This window comes from Neolamprologus brichardi, unplaced genomic scaffold, assembly GCF_056152115.1.
Source record: "Neolamprologus brichardi isolate AB-2024 unplaced genomic scaffold, ASM5615211v1 NODE_ptg000031l+_length_7269946_cov_1, whole genome shotgun sequence".
In the NCBI taxonomy this organism is placed as follows: domain Eukaryota; kingdom Metazoa; phylum Chordata; class Actinopteri; order Cichliformes; family Cichlidae; genus Neolamprologus; species Neolamprologus brichardi.
The window spans coordinates 787,650-797,801 of NW_028270136.1; positions in this window are offsets into that span (position 1 = coordinate 787,650).

A 10,152-nucleotide genomic window follows, 5' to 3' on the forward strand; every position below is an offset into this window, starting at 1 on the left:
AAAATTGATGCGTTTAGCATGACATTACTCTTCGATGGTTTGTTTCTGAAATATGGCAAAAGTGGTCATTAAAGGTCTGACTGAAATAGTGTCAGTCAAACAGATGTACATTATCGGACATATCAACAGATGTACGGTAATATAGTATATATTATAACACAATATGGTACTTATTTTCTTTCACGAATGAATTTGAATGAGCCCCCATCCTTCTTTCCATAGATTGTAGTTTCTATATCAACTTGTTACATTATCCCACTTTAAATATTTTCTTTTCTTTCTTTCTTTAACTTTCAGTGGGTCTTTCAGATCACTGTGGAGGAATTCTGGTCGATTCTTCTTTTCAGAATGTTTGTAATTCAGCCACACTGAAGGGTTTTCCAGCATCGGAAGTAAACCGTTTTTCACCGCACTGTACATATATGTTTAAAAATACAGTTAGAGGCATAGAAACTCACTTCTTGTCTAAATGGTTAATGGGTTATTTGGCATGCTGATACTCTTCTAACCACATGAAGAATAAAAGGGGATCTGTTGAGTCATCTGCAGGTGCAAGATCAAATGGACCCATGACGCTTGCACTTCAGGCTAGGTCATTTATTATGATTAGGCAGATGACCCTGGCTAATAGTTTATTTTGTTCATAAACTCTTTAACAATTTAGATTTCTGCTAATGTTCAAACCATGTTACACATGTCTGTGTCTCAAACAGATTTTCAGAAATCAGTTGTTGTATGAAATCATAATTCATATTTTGGAAACAGATACGTATGTCTTAACTTTGAAGCTTCGAGGATTTAAGATAGTGAAGGTAGCTAATTTTAAATACCTGGGGTCAAACATCCAAAGCAAAAGATTTTGCACAAGAGCGGTGAAGAAGAGAGTGCAGGTAGGGAGGAATGGGTGAAGACAAATGCCAGGTGTGATTTGTTACAGAAGGACAGCAGGAGGTAAAAGAAGAAGACCACAGAGAAGAATAATGTAGCCTGGTCCAGTGAAGTAAGATGTGCAGAGGGTTGGCGTGACAGATGAGGATGCTAAGGCTAGGGTGATGCTGGCAGAGGTAAAGTACACAAGTATTCAAAAGCTTTGATGCCCATAAATATGTGTCATGTGTCAATTACAACACATCCCACTGGTTTGCACCATGTCCTGTTTAATGAGGGCTGAAGACCCACAAATGCAGATTTCAGGCAGATTTCCAATAAAGAAGTCTTTATTTGAAGGTAAACAAAATCTACAAAGCACACAGTCCCACTGGGGAAACACTGGGAGCTACGAACCAGAGAAGGACAACAAGATTGGTAATAGGCAGAGGGGAACAGGATGACATGACAATGAGCTAAGACCAACTGAGGGAGTAAATATACATTGGGATGGGGCCAAAGTGTGTCTGTAAAAAACACAGAGCTGAACTAAATCTAATAATGAGACATAGGAAGTAAGTATAAACAAAGCACAAGCACAGATGACTAACAAAATAACTCATGAAGAACTAAACAAGGGGACATCACTGACAGATACTAAAGCATAGATGGGGAACACTTGGCGAGACGGTTTAAACTGAAAGAAGAAATATAATAAGTGGAACAAAAGCACAAAGCACAATTAATAAGAACGAGGACTATAACCACTTCACCAAACTCAAAAAGAAAAAGCAAATGACAAAACTCAAAACAGCAGGTCAACAACCCAGGGACCATCACGCTCCATTTGCCGTTCTCATACAGTTCCTGCAGCAGCTTAAGTTTGCCTGTTTGACAGAAGTGGGAAGTAACAAAGTACAAATACTCTACAATACTTCGTTACTGTACTTTAGTAGAATTTTTAAGTATTTTACTTGAGTATTTCTTTTTCTGACAACTTTTTACTTTTACTCCCTACATTTTTAAACAAATATCTGTACTTTCTACTCTTTGCATTTTCAAAACAGACTCATTAGTTTAGGTTCAGCAGTATCATCTATAGCGTTTATACACAGGAGTTAAAGTGACCGGAAGGAGTACTTCAAAACTCTAGCTAGTGCAAAAGAATAGGAGGAAGCATGAAAAGAGTGACGATTTTTAAGTGTCAGGTAATTTCAAATTCAATGTCAGCTCAACAAACATCAGCAAACACACAAACTGTTTGTGTGCAGTTTGTCTCACAGTGTGTCGCAGCTAAAGATCCAGCTGTTGTATTTCACATCGAGAGAAAAGAGAGAGAGCTAACTTCACTCAGAGATGGAGAAAGATAAGAAAAACAGGAAGAAGAGAGGTTAGATTTAAAGGTAAGGGCTGCTCAGGGGTGTTTGATGAACTGCAAATTTAAAGCCTACTTGTAATGTCTTAATTTTGATCACATGTTGCATGTGTATATGATGTGTGTCGAGGAATTATGTATTTTCATGTTGTGGAGCGTTCTGCAAAGCAAAGCTATACAAACTTTGTGTTATTCAGATGTTGCCTGAAAATACTGGGTAGTTCTGTTCAGGATAAACAGGTTAGTTTGCAGTACTGTGGTGAATTCACAGTAAAGTTCTGTGTTGGACTTGTGCACAGTGGCTTTGGTGCTCATGGTAAGATTTAGGTTATATTAAATGCAGAAATAAATTTGCATTTACAATGATGAATCCAGACTCAATCACTGAATTCCAGCTTTATACCAACCGCATAGTATAAAGACAGTCAGTGCAGAGGATGGACATCAACCATCAAAGCTAGTGAAACTGTAGACATCTTGTTAAATTTAGCTGTGTAAATCCACAAAGAGCAGCAAGTCAGTTGATCATAACATGTACACTAAGAAAACCCACTGAAGCTCACATTAGAAATTAGTTGTGATTCTTTTCTCCATGCTGAACCACTACACTGACCTTCGGGTTTCCCAACCTGCTGAATTCCACTGTAACGCCTGACTGATCTTATTTTACTGTTTATGTGTGGAGGTAAAGTCACCCTCTACAAATCAGGGGAAGATAAATATATATATATAAAATATTTTTCACTGCATGTGTCCTAGAAAACACACTTCAAGCTAAGTAAATTCATTAGAATTAGACTTTAAATTTGAACAATTTTTGTATTATCATGTACTAATATTATTTTATTATCATATTAACATATCCCAAGGTTCAGCTACCTTTGCACAAAAGCTGTTAGTAGAATTATCCATTAAGGAGCTACCTTTTACTTTCTTCATCTAAGTACATTTGAAAGCCTGTACTTTTTCCCTTAAATAAAAAAACGTTGCTGCAGTACTTCAGTTTTTTATTGTTGAAGTACTGCAGCTATCTGTACATCTAGGTAAGTAAAGAAAGTCTGTGCTTTTGCCACCTCAGCTGTTGACAACACAAAATGAAGATGCGTTTTTCCAGAACCGAAAGCACTTTTGCATATAGGATCTGGCGACCCCTAAAGGCAGCAGTCACAACAAAAAAAAGATAGTCTTCAAACTATTTACGCAGATGTGTTTTGCAGATTGAAAAATATACTCAGAATACAGACAAATACCCATATTTACAATGCAAATATATGAGTATCTATAGTGTCTATACACAGAGACTGGAACTCTTAGACTTTACACAAGTGTGCTCCTTTTATCTCATGTGATTCCTAACACAGGTGGCTGCAGGAGGGGGGATTACTTACATGGGGTCTACAAAAGGTTTTTGCTAAGTTTTTACTAAGCTGTACCCTCTGGGGCTGAGAGCAAGTTTTAGAAGTCCCATTTGAGGCTTACTTAAAATGTAAATCATTCCCCAGAGACTCTCACATTACACTTTTACTATATACATTACTATATACAGTTTCATAGATAGATTGATCTATGGGGGAACAGATTGATGATAAGAGCGGTCTATGTGGGGTGGCTGTAGCTCAGGTAGGAGAGCAGGTCGCCTACTAACCGGAAGGTTGGTGGTTTGATCCCAGTCTCCTCCAGTCTGCATACCAAGATACTAACCCCATTAATGTTGAATGTTAAATAGATGCGGGTTGGTGAATGTACAATTTGTGTGAAGTTCAGATAGAGCAGAAAAGCTATATTAAAAAAAGACAATGGAGGAGACTGTGAAAGAGTAGGTAGGGTGTTAAGGAGAGAAATGCAGAAGTATGGATGCTAACAGATTTTGCACGGCACTTTAGGAAGAGGGTGGAACACGGGGTAACATATAAGAGTGAAGGAAGAGGGGCACAGATAGATTACATCTTCTGCAGAAGGTGCAATCTGAAAGAGACTGAAGACTTCAAAGTTGCATCAGGGGAGAATATAGCTGTCTAACGTTGGATGGTAGTCTGTAATAGGACTTTAGAAATCAGAGAAAGGAAGTGAAGGCAGAGGCAAGAATTAAATAGTGAGAGTTCAACAAAGAAGAATGTTGCACGACATACAGATGCCGAAGCATGCTCTGGGAGTAGGGAGGGACTGGAACAGTACAGATGTAGAAGGTGTTTGGTGTGTCCTCTGGACAGAGCAAAAATTCAGATGAAACTAACATTACTTTACTTGACCTTAAAAATCTTAGAAACTAGTTGTCTAGCCAGATACTTACTCTGGATGGCATTACTTTTGTTCAGGATATGGCCATCAGTGTGCATATTAAACAAATATGTATATATGTATGTAGCTGCTCTTCATTGACTCACATATGAGGTCTTGAATAATCAGGCCCCATCTCATCTTAAAAACCTCATAGTACCGTATCTCTACAACAGAGTGCTTTGCTCTTTTCGTTCTTTATATAGCACCAAATCAAAGCAACAGTTGCCTCAAGGTGCTTTATATGGTAATATATTTGACAAAGGATGGCGAATATGTCGCTGCCCAGCAGGTGGAAATGAGGAGGACCCCAGAGGAGATTCATGGATGTAGCGAAGGAGGACATACAGAGAGATGGTGTGACAGATCAGGATTCTAGAGATAGGATGAGATGGAGTCAAATGATATGCTGTCGTGACCCCTAAAGGGAATAGTCAAAAGACAAAGAAGACTTTATCTAAACATAGTTGCAGTTTCAGAATGTGGAGGGATTTGTCCATCTCTTACCATCTCTTACTTACCATCTATCAATGTCTTGAGCCACTCCTTATTTCTTGATATTTTGTCAGGAAACTAGGAAATAGGTTTATTGAAACATGAGCTAGTATACTTAAAGGAGTAAGGCAAAACAGAGTTTGTACAATTCTGGAGTCAATATTTGGTATGATCATCTTTATTCTTTAACACAGCCTAAACAGTTTTATTTAAGCTTTCTTAGAAATTCTGTTAGTAGTTTTCAGGAATAGTTTTCCAGGGTTCTTTTCCATTTTCTCTTAGGACACACTACTTCAATAATGTTGAGGTCTCTGCTGTGGGGAGGCAGATAATGATAATGTTCTACTGTGTGTTTTTCTACCCGTTAGGGATCACTGTCATACTGGCAAATGAAGCTGTCGCCAATCAGATGCTTTCCTGATGATATCGCATTATCGATCAAAATCTGATGGTACTTTTCTACGTTGATATTTCCATCAATTTTGGCATGATCACCAACACCATTCACTGATAATTTGAATAATAATTTGAGTAAAAAAATTCCAATTTGGATTCATCACTCCACGAGACCCATTGCCACTGATTTTCAGTTCAGTTCTTGTGTAATTTGCGTAACTTTTACTTGTTTACTGTAATTTTAACTTCCACTAAGGCGCTTTCTAGCAAAGCTTCAGTAACCAATAAATGAATAGTAGATGGAAGGCCCTAATGCATCTCTCAGGCCCTGTGTCAGGTTATCGCTGGAGTTTTTCCTGTTTCTTAAGGACATGTCTTTCAGATACCTTTCATCTGCTGTATATAGTTTTATAGGTGTGCCACTTCTTGTTTTGCCCTCCACTTTTTAAGGACACGCTACACATCATGCTGAGATATAGTTTTTAGCTAATAGCTCTTTGGGAGTCACCTTGCTGATACAAAAACACAATATTACACCTGTCAAACTGTGTTAACTTTGAAACCTTTTGTAGAGTCAATTGAAGAAATTCGAACAAATTAAGTGTTTTGTGACAGGTTGCGAGTAACAAAGTGGCAAAAAAAAATACAATAAAATTGGTTATCTGAATGTCTGAATGATTCTATATAAGCAAAAAAAACCCCATTCCTCTGAAAAAGCTGAACACAAGGATTGGACCGAAAATGAGTGGAAAAGTCAAGTCAAGTCAAGCCAATGTCCAAAGAAAATCACTTTAAAAATGATAAGAAGGTCTGGCTCCTTGGAAATAAAATGCAAAGAAAGGAGGGGGTGGCTCAAGGCTTTTGCACAGCACTGTGTATCCAGTATGTAGTTTTCACTGTGACATTATAGGTTCTTTAGCTGTTGATTAGTGTGAAAAAAGGCCACATTAAAGTAAATGTGAATGACTTTTTATGTGTTTATGCATGCATAAGCACATAAAAAGCACATAAACAAGTTGCTCTAGAGAGCCAGTTTTGTGACAGCTGACACTGAGATGAGATGCAGTGCACTTCAGCAATACAAAGAGATGGAAAATATACTCTACTGTTAAAGGGTGAGAAGGCTGTAATGTAATGAATGTGTTCTGAATTTATTCTAACTTGACAGGGAAAAAAAACATGATCAACATCATCATCCTGTCTCTCAGGATGGTCTGGCTCTTATTACAGCAGGTGTTTACATTCAGAAGGGCCTTTTACTGACAAAAATTTTTAAAATTAGTCACTTTGTTTGATTTGGCACTGATGTGAGTGTCTAAGTGTGTGGTAGAGGAAAATATATGTATGCATATCTATACACACACATGCACAGAGAGAGAGAGACAGGGACTACTTGTCAAACATGGACCAGACTTCCCCACCTCCCCATATTGTTTGAGTACCTTCCTTCATTCATGAAAGCACATCATGCTGTCCTAATCTGTGTACTGCATGTAAGCAGATTAGACTCTTTTTCCTTGTTTTACAACAAACCAACCGAGGCAGGCTCGCTGCGATTGGCTTGTGGGGAATTTGAATGTGGCAAATGATTGGCCAAGTATGTGACATTGATGGACTGGCTTCCTGGTGATTGGTTAATTAAGCTCTGACATCACCAGTGTGGCTTGTTGACAGAAGGGGAGAGAGACATAGTGTGAATGAAGGGGAGAGAGAGAGCACGACAAAGAGAGAGAGAGAGTGGGAGGGATAAAAATTGATAAAGAGACCTAGTTTTAACATTGGTGAGAGAGGTGGGCGGTCAAAACTCTCTCTCTCGCTCTGTCTCTCTGTCTCTCTCTCTGTGTGTGTGTGTGTGTGTGTGTGTGTGTGTGTGTGTGTGTGTGTGTGTGTATCTTCCCAGTCATCCATTTCCTTCATTTGATCATTTTATTTTCATTAAATCAAACTAAACAGAATAAAGTCAGCAAATAGACTTCTAGAGGAAAAGTTTACATTACATTTATTGTTAAAGTTCTGCTGCACTTCCAGTCTTATTTAGGAGCAGCGTTGGGAAGTTATTCGCTTTTTCCAAAAGAGGAGACACTAGTTCGTGCAAATGCAAAAATATCTTAATTAAGTCACCTGACTGGTGAAAGGCGGGTGACAGTGGACGGTGAGAGATCTCAACAATTTCACTAATAGAACTTCTAACTAGGTCGCTGTGAAGCTGGCTAATAGCTGAAGTTGCAATTTGTTAAGTAATTACCAAAGTAATGACAGTTCCACTTGATCAACTCCCCAACCCTAACTGTGCTACTTGATATACAAGGAAAACCTGAATGGTAAGTCTTTGGGAGACTGTACTAGACAAAATATATGTATGTATAGAAACCTTTCAACTTTCCATGAATTCTTTTTCTGTCTGACTTAATTTTTTGGCTGGAGGTCCAGTGAGTCAAGGTAACTTTAGACAACATTACTTTAGACTGCAAGTAGGCTGCCGGGACTGATAAATTGCTTTAGGAACTCTTGTGGCCAGTAGTTATGTCTCTTTTTTCTTTGGCATCGTAATGTCTCGCCATGACATAACCCTGTTCCTAAAGAAACAGAGTAGATGACGTCTCAGGTTTCGATTGGGTTTGTCTGTGCACGGCCAAATGTTCTGTCTGCAAACCCTCATCTTTAGGTGATGTGGAAATGTAATTATGTTACTTTTCTACAGCACTTTCCAGCTGGGACCCTGGCTGTAAAAATTAATTAGCACTTTCAAAACGCCAAGCCTGTGACACCATAATGAGTAAAGTGACAGGCAAAGAGTCACTGCCAACAACAGCAGGCAGGCACAGTTTCCAGAAACCTCCAGAGATCTCCAGAGCAACTAAGAGAGAACCCAGCTGAATGCCTGAAGACTGCTAGATGTTTCCACTAAAAACTTGCCAAAAGCACCAGTGAAACATTTTAACAAACTGGCTGAGAATTTAAACAAAAAGATCAATACATTTTTCATATCTAAAAAATAAATAGATACCTGGAGGGACCCATGACTGAAAAGTTAAAGAGTAGAGGTTAAACGATCACACAAGGTCTGGTGTCCATGCAGGTACAACAGAGATCTTTTTGCAGATCTTTGGACTGTGTTGTTTAACCTGCTTTCATAGTCTGTATCAGATGTGTCAGGACTATTTAAACATGTTAAATCAAGTTCTGTGTTTATAGTAATAGACATGGTGAGTTCTGATTAGCACCAGAAGCAGTAAAAACATAATCTTCTCAGAGTATAGTGATCCAGACCTGTGCCCACCAAAACTGGCCCCACAACACGACCATAAACAGCCTCATCATCGAACTTCCATCATTCCTTAATGAGAGGCAAAAAGAGAACCTTTATACTGCTGGGCGGCTGTATTCCATCTTTTTCACCAAATACAAACTAAACAAAATATAACCCAGTCTTGGCTGGAAGAAACAGAGCAGCCTGTTATGCCACCATCTGGCCAAAGATGAAGATGAATCAGTGAATACAAACAACAAAAAAAACATCCCACCTTCGAATGAAACACTCTTGTTCGTCATTGGCTTCATACAGCTACACACCCACTTCTCTGTACTCATCAGTTATTACTTTAATATACTTTTTTTTACCAACCTCGTCATGAAATTAGGATTCTGGAGTTTAAACCTTAAACCTGTATCTGTGGCACATTCCTAAAATGAAATGTAATTGGATACAGAGTTGTAAATTCTGAGTATCTTTTGAATCTGGGGGCACGTTTTAGGCCCATGAGATAGCAAAAACTGGGTCACACAGACAAACACATTCACACATTCACACACAATATAAATGATGCCCCTGTGCTTGAAAAAACAAGCAGGTTCCATGCAGGATCTCAGAGCTCTGATTGGAGAAACACAAAACCAGCCAACAGAAAAACACACAGCCGCAATTAGCAACAGAAAAACCATTTATCCCAGTGTGAATGTAAACATATAGAGACAGGCTGCTGATAAATAGAGGGAGCGGGAATGAGAGGAAGGGTTGGAGGTGAAAGAGCCAGGAAGCAGAAAAATGATCTGAATTAAATAAACCGAAGAATCTTTGGTTATGTATGTGTGTAAGCATGTGTGTACATATGTGTTTGTTTGTTTTTGTTTTTCAGTTTCACAAAAAAAAAAAGTAAAAGGCCTACAGTGCCATCTAATTTAATTTTTTCATATTTATTTATTTATTTATTTATTATTTGGTCTAAAACCATAGTTGAGTCCAGGTGTTTGTTTGTTTTTTTTTGCTCACCATAAATATTACATTGTTTTAAAATCTAATTTTCACAGTTTAAATTATAAATATTACAAGGAATTAGTATCCTAGTTTTTTTGTTATTTCTTTGCTATTCACTTATTAACCACTAGGTGATGCAAAAACCTAAGGACAAATAAATGACATTTCCCAAGCCAGACATTAACAGTACGTTGTTCAGTGTTCTTTTCTATAAGTATTGGGCTTCCAAAAATGAGTCTTACCACTCTTAAAATTACTCCAGACACTTACTTGGGCACTTCGCTATAAGTCATATTTGGCTTAAAAAAATAATTAATATCAGGATCCTGTCTGGAGAAACGATGGTGAAAGGTGCCATTTCTCTCTATTGTATGAAGTCTGTGTAATAAGCATATTAATAGCATATTAATTGTGTGAAATTTGGATTAGAATAGTAAAGTCACACCAAAGCACAGCTGTGCGTCTCACCATTAGGTAAGCAGAGCTT